Here is an 18,523-nt window from a genome sequence, read left to right on the forward strand (position 1 = left end):
TTGATCAGGTGCCTCCTTCTTCCTGATTTGGACTCTTCCAAAGATGGAAAGTAGAAGGAGGAGTTTCAGATCTGAGACGCTCTCAGGAAACTCAAGATGGAGGGAGGAAAGATATGAAAACAAAAATCCTAGAAGAAGACCCTCTTCTTCTTCACATTTTTCTCTCTAGACACCCAAACTTGTATCTTTTATATCTCCATGACCCAAAGGTATTTCTCTCTGATTTTTGGATTGCACAAAGGTCTCTCAAATCTCTGACTTTTTCTAAAATTTTACAAAGAAACTCGTCTTATATAGAGAGATATGATAGAGTCCTTGTCTAGGTCAAACACCTAGTCAAGGCTTATCCAAACATAGCAATTTAAGGGACGCCCAACTCTTGAGCACCTCCTCCATATTTTTGTGCATGGATCACCAGAAAAGGGTGTACAATGTAAACCCTAAAAGCCACAAAAATTCCAAAAAAAATTTGGATAAATTCGGTGCAAAATTGAAAGAGTTTTGGATTTCTAAAACTCTATCTCATAGAATTCGAAATCCAAACTTATTCCTTTTAGATTTGATCCAAACCACCTTCCATGTAAGAAAGAAGAGAAGAGACCTTTTGTGAACGTGGGAGAGATCTGGAAGAGAGATTTTATCGCACAAAATAAGTGGAGATTGGCGTTGAATTAAGAGAGAGGGCATGGAGAAGGCTTATGTGGTGTAAGGTGGAATCATAGTCTTACTAGGATTCTGTCTTATGACTTGTTTTAATTTGGTTTCCCAAACCAAATCAAATCAAAATTAGATCAACCCAATTAAAATAGATCTTAATCCAATTAATAATCTAATTTAATCAGATTAAATTAGATTTAAATCTGATTTAATTTTCTAATCAAATTAGAAATTAGATTGACCCAAGTCCTAGTTGAACTAGGACTAGTTTTTCCTTGCAGTTGGCTTATCTAATAAACCAATTGGACTTGATCCAATCAAGCCCAAACCAAATCTAATTAAATTATATTTAATTAGACTTAATCTCAGCCCATTGGCTTAATCAATTTAAGCCAATTAGCAATCGAATTGCTAATTGATCCTCCTGCAACACTTGCACTGGGTTAAATGTCAATCGTATTGATCATTAACCCTAGAATGATTCTTAATCGTTGATCAACCATCTGATCGGATCATGAACCCTAATGTGTGTGACCTCATAGGTCCGAACCTAAGCCGGTAGCATAGGAACAAATTTCTATACCAATCAAAGTGACCATCTAGCAATGGTACCCGACGACCGGATAGGTCGAATGTGTAGAACAACATCCTTAAAACCCATGCGGATATAGTTTTCATATAATTCATCTCCTTGACCAAAATGATCATAGGACACCCCAAAGCTCAACTGTCAACTCTGATCAGGTTGTTCACATTGTATTTCAAAATATCAAATCCATCTGATGGATTACCCTGGCCAAGGTTTTGCTAAATTGAAATACAGCGACTCATTCTTCTCCAACTCTTGGAGTGGTTAATCCCATCTCGATCACACTCTGACTTCGCAAGTACTTGACTGTGCCTAGAAGCCTTCCATCTCTGAATTAGAAATTCAGTTAGTCCAGTACCAAAGCACAGTGAGTTGCTTGCAAGTCACTGAGGCGATCTCAGGTCTAAGGGACACTTATACCTATATCCCATCAGAGACATTCTTGACAGCAGAATACTCTGGAGTTGGTCACGTTCAATGATGATGTACCCTTACATCTCACCTGTATGCCATACCAGTGTCTCCACACTCCTTGGTTAAGAGGACAACCAACCCATATGGCCTACAGCGACCTATGCTCGATAGAAGCTGTTGTCCTTATTAACAGCCTATCATTTGGTCGTGAACTGTTTTAAGGACTAATCGATAAATCTTCTCTTTATCGAATCTAAATAGTCTTAAGGACTTCATCATAACAACGGAGTTCATTAGAAGATGAAAGCTTATGATGAAAAATGCCAAATATATTTTATATATTAACAAATCAATTACAATACTTGGTTGCTCAACCGTCAACAGCTTGACGATTGGCTTTTTGAGACACATTTCCCAACAACTCCCGCTTGTCCTAAAGCCACTCGGCACAGTATCTAATACCCATCTTCGACTTGTGATTGTCGAACTCCTTTATTACCAGGGCTTTAGTGAAGGGGTCGGCTAGGTTCTCCTTTTCGTCGATCTTCTGAAGGTCGACATCACCTCGATCCATGATCTCTCGGACCAGGTGGAAGCAGTGCAAGATGTGCTTCGTCCGCTGATGTGCTTTGGGTTCCTTCACCTGAGCTATGGCACCAGTGCTGTCGCAGTAGAGCAGGACCGGACCATCGAGGGAGGGTGCTACTCCGAGCTCGTTGATGAATTTTCTCAGCCACACAGCTTCCTTCGCGGCATCGGATGCTGCGATATACTCTGCTTCACAAACAGAGTCTGCCACAGTATGCTGCTTGGAACTCTTCCAGCAGATCGCTCCACCATTCAGAGTAAAGATATAACCCGACACACTCCTGCTATCATCATGGTTAGATTGGAAGCTGGAGTCTGTGAACCCCACAAGTTTCAGATCTGACTCGCCATAAACCAACCATTGGTCTTTAGTATTTCTCAAATACTTAAGGATGGCTTTAACCACTTTCCAGTGATTTTCTCCAGGATCAGATTGGTATCTACTCACTACTCCTAGTGAGTATGCCACATCTGATCTTGTACATATCATGGCGTACATGATAGATCCCATGGCTGAAGCATATGGGACTCTACTCATACGCTCTCTCTCTTCAGGAGTTATCGGACAATCCTTCTTAGAGAGAGAAATTCTATGGCCTATCGGTAGATAGCCCTTCTTGGAATTCTCCATGCTGAACCTCTTCAGCACAGTGTCTATGTACATGGACTGGGATAACCTAAGCATCCTTTTAGATCTATCCCTATAGATCTTCATCCCTAGAATGTAGGATGCTTCACCCAAGTCCTTCATGGAGAACTGTGATGACAACCAAACTTTTATTCCCTGTAGTGCGGGGATGTCATTCCCGATTAAGAGAATGTCATCCACGTACAAGATAAGGAATATTACAACGGGACCATTTGCCCATTTATAGATGCAGGGCTCTTCTCCATTCTTAATGAAGCCATACGTCTTGATCACCTTATCAAAATGCATATTCCAACTCCGAGAAGCTTGCTTCAATCCATAAATAGATCTCTGAAGCTTGCACACCTTGGACTCATCTGTAGATGTAAACCCCTCAGGTTGTATCATATACACCTCTTCGGTCAGCTCTCCATTCAGAAAAGCTGTCTTTACATCCATCTGCCAGATCTCATAATCTAGATGGACAGCTATTGCAAGCATTATCCGAATAGATTTGAGCATTGCCACAGGGGAAAATGTCTCGTCATAGTCAATACCATAACGTTGACGATACCTCTTGGCAACCAGACGGGCTTTATAGGTCTCCACCTTTCTATCTGCGCCCCTCTTCCTTTTGAAGACCCATTTACACCCAATGGGTTTAACCCCTTCAGGTGGGTCAACCAATGTTCATACATCGTTGACCTTCATGGACTCCATTTCGGATTTCATGGCTTCAAGCCATTTCTCGGAATCAGGTCTCTGCATTGCATCCATATAGGTGATCGGATCCTCATTATTCTCATCAAGTTTGATGGGATCACCATTTCGGACCAAGAAACCGTAGTATCTGTCCGACTGACGCGGTACTCTACCAGATCGCCTTAATGGTGCAGGTATATTGGGCTCCGGATCTGATCTAATCATATCCGACTCAGGTTCAGCTATTGGTGTCGGTCCTTCTACCTGTTGAACTTCATCAAGTTCAACCTTAGAGGCAACGATTCCTTCACCAAGGAACTCCTTTTCTAAAAAGATTGCCTTAAGGCTGACGAACACTTTTTGTTCATCAGCATGGTAGAAAAAATATCCTTTTGTCTCTTTGGGGTACCCTATGAATGAGCATTTGTCAGACCTAGGTCCAAGTTCATCTGTGACTAATCGTTTGACATAGGTCGGGCACCCCCAGACCCTAAGGTATGAAAGTGCTGGCTTACGTCCCATCCATATCTCATATGGAGTCTTAATTACAGACTTACTTGGAACCCTATTTAACAGATAACAGGCCGATTCGAGTGCATATCCCCAGAAGGATATTGGCAAGCTAGCAAAACCCATCATGGATCGGACTATGTCTAACAGAGTCCGTTCCTCCTTTCAGACACACCATTATGCTGTAGTATTCCTGGAGGAGTCCATTGGGAGAGAATCCCATTCTCTCCTAGATATGTGAGAAATTCACTAGAAAGGTATTCTCCTCCTCGATCAGATCGAAGAGTTTTAATACTCTTCTCAGTTTGTTTTTCTACTTCACTTCGGAATCATTTGAACATTTCAAATGAATCTGACTTATGTTTCATCAGATAGACATATCCATATCGGGATAGGTCATCCGTGAAAGTTATGAAGTAGAAATATCCACCTCTAGCACTGGTGCTCATGGGTCCGCATACATCAGTATGTACTAGGCCCAAGAGCTCAGTAGCTCTCTCACCTTTTTCAGTAAAAGGTGACTTGGTCATTTTACCAAGAAGACAGGACTCACAGGTTGGAAGTGATTCACAATCACTAACTTCGAGGATTCCCTCTTGAGTCAACCTGTTTATTCTGTTCTTGTTTATATGACCTAGCCTACAGTGCCATAAGTAGATATCTAACACACTATCTAATCTAGGGTGCTTGCCAGTTGAATAGACTACATTAACAGATTGTGATAACATATACACACCATTGTTCAAATGTCTACAAAAAATAGTAACACCATTCTCAATGATATTACAAATTTATTTCTTTATTGAAATTTCATAATCATTTTTGGCCAGAAGGCCTACAGAAATGACATTTAAAAAGAAACTGGGACAGAAATGATAATCATTAAGAACAACGATATGGGATTCAAATATAAGTTTCAAGATTCCTAATGCTAGAACTGGAACTGGTCTTCCATCTCCAATGTTCAGGAACCTCTCACCTTGCTCGAATCTCCTACTGACCTGCAACCCCTGCAATGAATTGTAAATATGGTAAGGGCTACCGGTATCCAATACCCAGTCAGTTATATCACAAATAGAGAAATTGCAAGGAGTTATCATATAAATACCTTGCCCAGCAACAACTTGCTGCTTTCTCTGCCTGTTCGGGTCTAGGGAGGCAATGTACTGGGGACAGTTCCTCTTCCAGTGCCCCCGCTTCTTGCAAAAGAAGCATTCAACTTGACTCTTATCGGGTTTGATCTTTTTGGTCTGAGACTGCACAGATGTCCCAGCCTGAACTTGCACCTTCTTCACTTTCTTCTTCTTGTTCTTCTTCCCTTTCTCAAAGGATCGAGAACCAGAAGATGAACCTCCCACTAAGTTCACCGACTCCTTATGGAGTTGGTGATCTTTCTCAAAGTTCTGAAGTAACCCCAGTAATCCGTGGTAGTTTACTTCAGGCTTTGTCATTCTATAATGAGTGAGGAATGGGAGATAAGACTTGGGCAGCGAGTTCAGTATTGCATCTTTCCCAAGCTGCTCATGCAAGGGAAAGTCGAGCTTGCTCAATCATTCCATCAGCTCGATCATGTACAATACATGATCAGTGACAGAGGCACCATCTCGCATTTTGGCGTTGAAGATGGCACAACTAGTCTTGTGCCTCTCCACGTCATCGGGTGTGCCAAAGGCATCCTCCAACACTTGAAGCATGTCCTTTGGCTGAGCCATCTCAAATCTGTGACTGAACTCGTCGCTCATAGCAGCCAGCATGATACAGCGCACCGTGGTCCGGTCACTGAGCCAGTTCTGGTAAGTGTCTCTGACTATTCCACGTGCATTGACAGCTGGCTCCTCAGGTGTAGGATCCATTATCACATATAGGATCCGTTCATGCTTCAGGACTATCTTCAACTTTTGGTACCAGCTACCGAAATTAGGTCCCACCAATTTATCATTGTCCAACAATGATCGGAGCGATAGGGAAGTGGCCATATCTGCACAAAAGAAAACCATAACCTAATTAGTAATTGATTCATTAAACCTAAAGATTTGAACTTTAATCAAAAGGTTTCTTCCACTATTTTATTCGAATTGGTAGCCTCTACCTTCAATTCGAGGAATTACCCTAATTCCTTAGCGGGTACTAGAATCCACTTAGACTGCACACAAGCCCAACTTTGGTTGGCCAACCCATGTACTTCTAAGGGTAGGTTCATAACCAATTGTTTCTCTAAACAATTTTTAGTAATTTTAATTTTGCCCCAGAAACCTAATCAGTAGGCTTTGGCCTCCACTGTAAGGATCCAGTTAGGTCCAACCATTAACATGATCATACTTGGTGTATCTAACCAACGAATGATTAAGCCCAACTTTGGTTGGCTCACCTAACCACCATTAGAGAGATACTTCCAAGTCGTCATATGATGAGTGATAATTCCATTAGTCAACAAGCACCAGGCCTTTGGGTCTGCAATGATTATTGAGTTCATGGACTCATTATCAAACACCTTAATGGGAGGCTATGACTCAGTTATCTCCATAACTTTATCATTTTAAGGACCTAATAATTTTAGAGGATTTAAATAATATAGAGGATGAGGTCAGATGAACCAGCTTATCATGATCCTCCCACTGGCTTCACCAAGTCAGCTTAAGGGAGACCATTAAAGGGGCTGGTCTAGGAGCACCTAAATCAGTCACACTGATTTACCTAGCTGACATGGGTCAGCTCGAATAGTCAAGTGATCCGATCAAAACATAATTTCACCAAGAGGCCAAGTAAGTTCGATCAGTGGGAGGGTCTGCCAAAGCTTGCCTTAGACACCATCAGAATGGCCAGGTAAGCGGGCTCCCAATTAAAAACCACCGGTCTGGTTTACCTTAGACACCAACTGGTTTAATTAGTTTCGATTAGATCAACCTAACAGTTCGTGCTAGACCGCTTAGCCAAAAATCAAGTCCATTTGGTTCTCGTTAAAGACATGGACTTGACCAACTACAACTATTGTAATTGATCTAGAGAATCCTTGACCTAATCTAAGACAACAATTGATTAGATTTAGTCAATTCTCTAATTAAGTTCATCTTTAATCTAACCATAGGTCTAACCCAATTAATGGACCTAATTCCCACTAACCCATTAACCCAATGTGTTATGATTTGTGTCTTAGGTTCTTCAATTCACAATCCTAGAACCTAATCAAACAACTTCTTAATTCTTAATTAAGTTTTGGGCTGAGGGTTGGGTTTGGCTTTTCAAAAAAAATAATTTTCATATTTGTAAAATAATTTTACAATATGATTCTACCAATCATATTGCATGTTTGATTCATAATCAAGATGCAAGTGAAATAAACATGAAACTACTTTAGATCTAATCTAAACAGGTTCATGTAATTGAAACAATTTCAACTTTAAATAATTTCTTTGCATAAAAATTATTAACAAAGAGATTTTATTTTAGATTTAAACATCTTTTAAATCTAATAAATTATAAATTTAATCTAGATCATATCTAACAAATTTATGATTAAAGATAGATCTACACAAACTAGGACAACCTTTGCACTGTAAGGGGTAAACCTTACAGCAGGACAACCTGGTAGTTTGTGATTGATCTAAAATTTTAATTTTAGATTTAATAATCAGATTATAAATTAGATCTAATCTAAGAAATAATCTAAGTATGTATAAATAATCATGTAATAAAGAACCTAGGCTCTGATACCAATTGTAGGAACAAGATCTAGGATTTCAGGGTTAGATCTTGAAACTTTTTCAAGATCATACAGCGGAAGACTAAAATAAATCAAAATTTATTTTCTAAAACTAGAGAATCCCTAGATCTAAGATCCTATTATATAATTATTAAATAGAATTAAATCAGAAATTAAAATTTATAAATATAGCATGAACTACATGTTGATCAAATCAACATGTTTTTATACTAGCTACATCTAATGTATGTATTAAACAATAGATCAGATCTATTACCTTGTGATTTAGACGCTCTAACCTCGTTGATCTGGACTTAAGGATGATGTTGCAAGCCGCACACGCGTCCGGCCTCTAGGAGTCGTCCACACGAGCCCACGAATCTCGATTAGAAGTCCTGCTTCAGAAAATCAGCACAGTATGCTAGTACTGCGCTGATCCTTCTTTGATGGTTGATCAGGTGCCTCCTTCTTCTTGATTTGGACTCTTCCAAAGATGGAAAGTAGAAGGAGGAGTTTCAGATCTAAGACGCTCTCAGGAAACTCAAGATGGAGGGAGGAAAGATATGAAAACAAAAACCCTAGAAGAAGACCCTCTTCTTCTTCACGTTTTTCTCTCTAGACACCCAAACTTATGTCTTTTATATCTCCATGACCCAAAGGTATTTCTCTGATTTTTAGATTGCACAAAGATCTCTCAAATCTCTAACTTCTCCTAAAATTTCACAAAGAAACTCATCTTATATAGAGAGATATGATAGAGTCCTTGTCTAGGTCAAACACCTAGTCAAGGCTTATCCAAACATGGCAATTTAAGGGACGCCCAACTCTTGAGCACCTCCTCCATATTTTCGTGCATGGATTACCAGCAAAGGGTGTACAATGTAAACCCTAAAAGCTATGAAAATTCTAAAAAAAATTTGGATAAATTCGATGCAAAATTGAAAGAGTTTTGGATTTCTAAAACTCTATCTCATAGAATTCGAAATCCAAACTTATTCCTTTTAGATTTGATCCAAACCACCTTCCATGTAAGAAAGAAGAGAAGAGACCTTTTGTGAACATGGGAGAGATCTGGGAGAGGGATTTTGTCGCATAAAATAAGTGGAGATTGGTGTTGAATTAAGAGAGAGGGCATGGAGAAGGCTTATGTGGCGCAAAGTGGAATCCTAGTCTTACTAGGATTCTGTCTTATGACTTGTTTTAATTTAGTTTTCCAAACCAAATCAAATCAAAATTAGATCAACCCAATTAAAATAGGTCTTAATCCAATTAATAACCTAATTTAATCAGATTAAATTAGATTTAAATCTGATTTAATTTTCTAATCAAATTAGAAATTAGATTGACCCAAGTCCTAGTTGAACTATGACTAGTTTTTCCTTGCACTTGGCTTATCCAATAAACCAATTGGACTTGATCCAATCAAGCCCAAACCAAATCTAATTAAATAATATTTAATTAGACTTAATCTCAGCCCATTGGCTTAATCAATTTAAGCCAATTAGCAATCGAATTGCTAATCGATCCTCCTGCAACACTTGCACTAGGTTAAATGTCAATCGTATTGATCATTTAACCCTAGAATGATTCTTAATCGTTGATCAACCATCTGATCGGATCATGAACTCTAATGTGTGTGACCTTAGAGGTCCGAACCTAAGCCGGTAGCATAGAAACAAATTCCTATACCAATCGAAGTGACCATCTAGCAATGGTACCCGACGACCGGATAGGTCGAATGTGTAGAACAACATCCTTAGAACCCATGCGGATATAGTTTTCATATAATTCATCCCCTTGACCAAAATGATCATAGGACACCCCAGAGCTCAACTGTCAACTCTGATCAGGTTGTCCATATTGTATTTCAAAATATCAAATCCATCTGATGGATTACCCTGGCCAAGATTTTGCTAAATTGAAATACAGCGACTCATTCTTCTCCAACTCTTGGAGTGGTCAATCCCATCTCGATCACACTCTGACTTCGCAAGTACTTGACTGTGCCCAGAAGCCTTCCGTCCCTGAATTAGAAATTCAGTTAGTCCAGTACCAAAGCACAGTGAGTTGCTTGCAAGTCACTGAGGCGATCTCAGGTCTAAGGGACACTTATACCTATATCCCATCAGAGACATTCTTGACAGCAGAATACTCTGGAGTTGGTCACGTTCAATGATGATGTACCCTTACATCTCACCTGTATGCCATACCAGTGTCTCCACACTTCTTGGTTAAGAGGACAACCAACCCATATGGCCTACAGTGACCTATGCTCGATAGAAGCTGTTGTCCTTATTAACAGCCTATCATTTGGTCGTGAATTGTTTTAAGGACTAATCGATAAATCCTCTCTTTATCGAATCTAAATAGTCCTAAGGACTTCATCATAACAACGGAGTTCATTAGAAGATGAAAGCTTATGATAAAAATGTCAAATATATTTTATTTATTAACAAATCAATTACAATACTTGGTTGCTCAACCGTCAACAGCTTGACGATTGGCTTTTTGGGACACATTTCTCAACATTAAAGATATTAGGATCATCACCATGATTCTTATCTCCCATAAGGAACATTTCCTTTATTTCCTTCGTAAATATATCTATGTACCTTTCAGAAGGTTGGGAGATCTTGTGAGATCTACAAGGTGGTAGAGGAACATCAACTACGGACTCATGAATAATGGGTTCCTAAGGATCTAGAGCTTTTTGCTCTTCAGAGACCTTCTCTTCAAACTCAACTAACCTCCCACTACCACCATCCTAGATAAACTATTTTTCTAGAAATATGGCATTCCAACTCACAATTATATTGTAGTTTTATGAAAAATAAAAGTAGTATCTCATTGATTCTTTTGGATACCGTATAAAATGAGCTATTACAAATCTATCCTCTAATTTGTCAGTCATCTATCTCTTGACATAGGTCAGACAACCTGAAGTCTTAAGATAATCTAGACTCGACTTTTTATCGTACCATATCTCATACAGTGTGGTAAAAATAGATGGAATCCTATTCAATAGGTGAATTACAGTTAATAAGGTATGTTCCCAAAGATATAAGGATAAATCAGTGAAGCTCATCATGGACCTGACCATATCTAATAGGGTCCCATTCTTTTTTTCGAATATCCCGTTGAGCTGAGGTATTTCGAAAGAAATCCATTGAGAGACTATACCATTGTCCTTAAGATATCTCAAAAATTTTTGACTAAGATATTCACCTTCTCGATCAGATCGAAGAACCTAATGGATTTGCCTGTTTATCTTTTTACTTCATTTTTGAATTCTTTGAATTTTTCAAAGACTTCAGACTTGTATTTCATCAGATACACATACCCATATTTAGACAGATCATCGATAAAGGTGATGAAGTAGCTGTAACTATCCCTGGTCTGCACATCAAATGGCCCACACACATCGGTGTGTACCAGGATAAGTAACTTAATGGCCCTTTCCTTATATCCTACAATAGATAATTTGGCCATTTTTTCTCAAAAGCAAGATTCATAAGCTGGATATGGCTTTGGATGAAGAGAGCCAAGGATCCCATCTCTTTTCAGTTTGTTTATCCTATCCTCTCCAATATGACTTAGTCTATAATACCATAAGTACTTCTGGTTAATTTCATCTCTGGATCTCTTTTGACCTACGACCTCACTATTTGCTCATCCATCAATATGCAAGTGATATAGACTGTCAATTAAAAGATCATATGTAATCAATTTATTTCATAAATAAATGGAACAAAAATCTTTGTTGAAATTAAATTCAAAACTATCCTGTGCTAGCACAGACATGAAAATCAAATATGACTAGCTACAAGAATAAAATAATAGTCTTTTAAATCTAATCTAAAATCTAACAGTAATCGAAGAAGATAAGTACCAACGACTTCTGCAGTAATTTTTGCTCCATTGCGGATCATGTCACCTTCTCTCAACCTCCTACTTTCTATTAGATTATGCATTGAGGTACATATATGAACACTCGAACTAGAGTCCATATCCAACTAGAAGTAGAAGAAACCATAAGGTTAGATTCAATTATAAGCATACCTTCTAAAGGTTTATCACCCTTCTTAGTCTTTAGGCTCTCCAGGTAGAGTGGACAGTTCCTTCTCTAGTGGCCTTCAGCATCACAGTGGAAACACTTTTTCTTTGCTCCAGTCTTCTTTGGAACATCCTTCTTTAGCTTGCTCTCTTTCTTCTGCTTCTTAGCGGTTTTGTTCTTCTTCTTCTAACTAGACTTTCTCTTGGAAGAAGTTTGCTCCACAGCGAGAATAGTGCCCCTTGAACTCTTCAAGGTTTCTTTCGTAGTGACCAACATGTTGACCAGTTAGGGTATAGTGCAATCAAGTTTATTCATATAAAAATTTATAATAAATTAACTATATAAACTTGTAAGAGATTGAAGGATCAAATTCATTTGTAATTTCTTTTGCATATCAAGCCTGAGCTTTCCAAGCTCCTCAATATCCTTGATCACTGTCATATAGTGCTCATGGATTGATTGCCCTTAACACATCTTTAGATTGAAAAGTCTTTTGGATACTTCGAAGCATGTTGTATGGCTTTGCTCACTATATAACTCTTGTAGGTGAGTGATCATAGCCCTGATAGTGGGCATATGCTCATGCTGGCTCTACAACTCATTTAACATAGATGCCAGCACATAGCACTTGACTCGACTATCTTCATCCATCCACTTTTCATAGGCAGCATTTTGCTTGGTAGTAGGATGGTTTGGTAACACTAAAAGTTTCTAATTGAGTATATGATCTAGTTTTTCAGAAGTCAAGACAATTCTGAGATTTCTTAGTCAGTCTTTATAGTTTGTTTTAGTCAAACAATTAGATTCAAGGATGTAGGCTAAAGGGTTTGAGACTGACATTGTTTAACTGTGAGAGTAGAGATTCAAGTTAAATTTTTATACTTTAAAATTATATTTACTTCTAGAGACTTTAAGATACAAATAATGACTCTCACTAATTTTTTGGATCCCTCCACTCTCCAGATGGGAAATAAAAATCCTAACGCGATAAATATTTTTCTAGTGGGTGTTGTGGTCCCACCGATGCCATGAACCTCACCTAACAGTTATTGGTAACATGCACACTGATGTGTGGACAACTCTTTACCCAGATTCTTCTCTAAGCATGTTGCAGCAACTTGATCTCTAAGTCATGTGGGCTCACTTAACAGTTATTGATCACACTCCTTAGTTAAGCACGACGTACCGTTCATAAGCAGATGCAAAGCCATCATTAGATCCCTCATCTAACAGTTATTGGGCCTAACCCCATCCTTATCTTGGAGCAACTCTTTGCTAATAGAATAGTTGCGTGTTTTTGATACAACTGAACTATTGTAACCAGCCGAGAACAATCAACATAAGTAATACGTCCGCACATCTACAATGATGGAAAATCTACGGACTTAATATTTATAGGGAGATTTAGGTTTAGGTCTCATCTAATCAGTCATCATATGATCGATCTAATTGACATGGGCTAAACCAAAATGCCAAGTAATCTTTTTCAAGATTCAATCTTCCAAATTGATCAGGTAAGTAGAGATCAATGAGGATCCCCCCATTGCTTTCTTTAGATACCAATAAATTGATCAGATCAGCTAATAAAACTAATTAAATAATCACCTCTCAATTACTTGTCTTAGACACTAATAGATCAATTGATCCAAATAAGTTAGCTCAAACGAATCATGCTCAAGCTATCGAGCCGAATTAGGTCCTTAGATTAATCGATTTTATATATAAAATTCAATCAATTTGATCAACAACAATTACTTGATCATATAACTTAATTGATCTAATCTTAATCAACACTTTATTCGATTTGATCAATTACTTAATTAAATTAAACCCATAACGTTTAAACCAAAAACCCTAGATGCAATCTAATTACATGACCTAATTTTTGATTTTTTTCATAACCAAAATCCTTATACACAAACACAAATTTCAGATTTCAAAATTAAATTTTAGATCTAAATTCTTTATATAAAAGGTAAGTTTTAAATTATGAAACTAATTTTTAGATTTAATATACAAATATATATCTCACATATGTATGTAAAATTCAGATCTAAACAAAAATTCAGATCATAACATAATATCATATATCTCATATACAAATCATGAATCATATTGAAAATAATTTTTTGATCTAAATATGCAATCATATATCTCATATATAAATTATGAATCAGATCAAATTAAATTTTAGATTTATACATACATATACATATCACATGATTATGAACTAGAAACCATTCTAGAATAAAATTCAGATCTATGCATACTTTCACATATCAACTATATATTTTAAAATTAAATATAAAATATATTTTAAATTCAAAATACTCATCTATATATCTCATGTATCAAGAAAAAATCAGATTTTGAAATACTTTTCAAAACATATATGTCAATTTCATGCATATAAAATCTGTGGAACTGATACCACTATTGGAATTTCTATGTCGGCACATACATGTATGTTTCAAAAATTTTTATTTTTAAAATATTACAGTAGAATGGAAGATTAAAATATCTTTTAATCTACATCATGCATGCATAAAATATAAACCACTAGGATCTACTTCATATGCTGAAATTGAACATATGCTGAAATTGAATATGTGATCGAATCACATACTTATTTCATAATTTCTTTCTTCAAATCTGGATTTAAAAGAGAAGAGGCTCTCTCTTAGCCATGCAAGTATCCGGTCTTTATATATATCCACTCAGAATTAGTCTGGAACAGTCCTCTTTAGTATTGATTTTTTTTTCTAAAAAAAATCAGCCTACGAATCTGAATGAAGTCTAGATCGTGATCAACTCTTTGATCCTTTTTTTAATCTTCTTCTTCTCTTCTTCTCTTACTTTTTTTTTCTAGATTATGAAGCAACTAGAGACTAAAAATAGCAAGCAATAAGGGATGCCCAAACACCTTTAGGAGTTGAAGATGGAGGATGCCCAAGGTATGGGCGTTGGATCTCCAAGGGAGAAGAGAGGGAGAAGAGAAAGAGGGGCCGTGGGCTCTTCAAGGGAGGCATGGGGCTACTAGTTGAAGTGCCTAAAGACTTTAGGAAAGGTTCCTTTAAATAGGCATAAGGTTTAAATCCTATTCAAAATCAAACAACTACTTAATCAAGTCCTACTTGCATTAGAAATCTTTATTCCTTTAGTTATTTGACACCCTTTAGGAGATTCTTTAGGTGCCAACTATTGGAGCCTTTGCACCCATAAATACAAATGCCACATGGCACCCATGGGATGCCCCATGCTGGTCCCACATGCCGTCTAATGGGTGGGCACGCCCAGTTTGATCAAATCAAGCAGCATCCAATCAAAACTATCAAGAAAATTAATTAAGGGCTTGAACTCTTAATTCATTTGATCCAAAATCCTAGGCACCCAACAATTGAAGTCTAATGAATCTAATTTATTTAGGTTATTAACAAATAATTAAATTTAAATTAATCTTATCAAATAAAAATTTTGAATATAAAGAAAAAATTGGATCCAACCATGTGCTAGCAAGGTTACCCTGAACCCAATAGAGTTTCTCTAAACTCAATTGAAATTTCATAAGTCCAATTACTTATTCCAGATCTAATCTCTTTATTGTGTGATCCCATAGGTTTAATTATATCTAGTAGTGAGATATACAATGATCTCCATCATAGTATCATTAAAACTCTTTTCAATGAATCGGAACAATTTTACTCTAACTCATTAAGGATGTCGATCCTGAGCAACCCTAATGAGCTCTCACTATCCACCAGTGACATCTAACAGTATATAGTGGCAATCCAGTAAAATCGAAAAAGAATCTCAAGGTATAGTTCATGTGTGATTCAGTCCCTCTATCTGAGTCTCGACTAGATGGCAGGTCATGGATAAATTGTCAAACTTCATCATCAGTTATATGATAGATTCGATCAGCTCAAGTCCAATTGTGATCCTTATAAAAAAAATTTTCATCAATCATACTGCTGTGGCTACAGACTCTCAGACTTAGTCTTTCAAATCTCATAGGACTACTCCTCTTTATCAAGGTCAATAGATTTTATTTTGATATGCACCCTACTCCTACAGTGGACTAACTGTCACCAACATCCACTACAAGGGCTCATTGAGATCATGTTTATGTGTCAGTCAAACTCCAGCAGCCTCACTGTGAGCAGTCATACCATCACAAATCAAAAGACCATTCACACAACTATAGTATCGAGACAATCACTGATGATCGAGTAGAAATTCAAGTGATCTCTCGTATGGTCATGCTCAGTACTAGTTGCTCTCTAACAACTATCCGCACTCATCGCTCAGTATCTCTACACTGTAGACCAGAGACTCATCTATCTTGAAGGAAGTGATCTATTCATTGGTCTATCCTAATCGATCATCATCTTCATGATGATACTATAACCGAAAGTATTTAGAAATTAAATACATATCTCTAATTCTCAACACTTTGAGAATATGTATCGAAATATTAATTCCATGGATGATTCAAGGACACATCATACTTGAATGAAAAATAAACTTACCATTTTATTGATCAAATCAATATATTAAGTATAAAATTATGTCCTAGCTTTATTATAATGTGTCAGCCATATTGACTTCTAGGACATACATCTAACAATCTACCCTTGAGGGCTCCACCACATCCACAGACGATGAGATTTATGATCAGGTGCTTGGTATGAGATCTTGTTATGTTAGGAGGCTATGGCATGGGATCAGAGCTCCCCCATCCTCACACTCATCCAGGGTTGACGTCCATGCTGCCTACGATGTCCGATTGATAGAGATATAGAGACAGACTGCTGATGATCGACAGCGAGCTGATAAGTTGGCTGTATGCGTTAACTCATACTAGTTGTTTTAGACACAGATGATGGAGCAGATGGTGTAGATGGAGTAGATGATGGAGTTGATGAGGCAGTAGTAGGTCGGTCCATCATACTCCACCCATTTCTCTTCTCCAGATGCTGATGCTTAACGGCCAGCGACTTATTTTTATATTTTTTAATTTTTATTTTAAATCTCTTATAATTATTAAATTTATTTTTTTATAATTATATTTTAATATAATAAAATGATCAAATTTATTTATAAATTTATTGTATAAATTTTTTATTTTTATTTTATAGATTATAAATATAAAATATTAAAAATATCAATTAAAAAATATATGTCTATAAATTATTTTTTAAAAAATATAATTAGTGATGGAATTATTTGCGATGGAATATCCATCACAAATAACCTTATTTGCGATGGAAGATTTTCATCGTAAATAAATTATTTTTTAATTTAAAAATTCTTTTTAAAATTATTTGTGACCAAATATTTTTATCACAAATAATATTCTTTTATGACATAAATATTTATGATGCAAATTTTTCATCATAAGTAATTTATTTTATTTTTTAAAAAATTTAAAATATATTTTTAAATTATTTACAATGAAAAATTTTGGTCACAAATAACCTTATTTGAGATTAAAATAAATTGATCACTAGTATTTTTATTTATGATGTAAATTTACACCATAAATAATTTATTTTATTTTTAAAAAAATTTAATTTTTTTAAATTATTTGAGATAGAAAAATTGCATATCAAATAATTTATTTTATTTTTTAAAAAATATAAAATTTATTTATTAAATTATTAATGATAAAAATTTTCATTATAAATAATTTTATTTATGATGAAAATATATTTTCATCATAAAAGTATTTATTTACGATAAAATTTTTTTATCATAAAATATTATCCGTGATCTCATTTTTAGTGATCAATTATTAACGATGAAATTTTCATCATAAATAATTATTTATGATGAAAATTTAGTATTTGTGATGCTTTTTTTACATCGTAAATATCCTTTTTTGTTGTAGTGATGGGGCCACAAGAAGGTACCATGAGTTTGGGCCACGAGATCGGGTTGGTGGGGTACGGGCCATAGGATCAGGGCCGCAGACTGAGATCGGTAGGGCAGGGGCCATGGTTACCAATCCAATTGATCTCGAGCTTGCTCGGCTAGTTGGTCCCTCCTCTATAGGATCAGACTCCTGACCAAGTTGGTTGAGATCGGGATGTGCTACTCAAGCTAGTTGAATTGCTCTACAATCACCAATGCTTGGGATGATGGCCATGATGGTGGTGTTTATAGCCACAATTGAGGGAAGTTGGATTGACACGGGGTGTCTTCCCTTTGGAAATCGTGGGATTATCAGAGTGGTTCTTTTTCTAAGATAGCATGACCTTTTGTCCATGTTCCCACAGAAAGTGCCAATCTATTATTGTAGATCTTTAGATCACTGATGTGGATTGCGTTCATGCATTCCTAAAATTGCAAATGATTAGAGAACTCGTTAGAAATGGCTCCAACCAAGTCCTCCAATGCTTAAGTGAGAGATATTTTGGTGGTTTGAGAATGAAAAAGAATCTAGTAGTAGGATTTGAGGGATGAAAGTTTTGTTAGATGAATACCCTAGATGCCAGATTGGCTGACACATTCCTGTACAAATCTAAGGACAAATTTATAATTTTGACTATAAATCAATAAATGGATTATTCTTCTATCACATTGTATACATTGTGTCTGTGATACATTCTTTGAGTTAGTAGGAATATCAATTTATATTTTCAAGAGTTGAAAATTTAAGGCATGAATTTACATAACTAA

This window comes from Elaeis guineensis, chromosome 5 (genome assembly GCF_000442705.2).
Source record: "Elaeis guineensis isolate ETL-2024a chromosome 5, EG11, whole genome shotgun sequence".
Taxonomy (NCBI): domain Eukaryota; kingdom Viridiplantae; phylum Streptophyta; class Magnoliopsida; order Arecales; family Arecaceae; genus Elaeis; species Elaeis guineensis.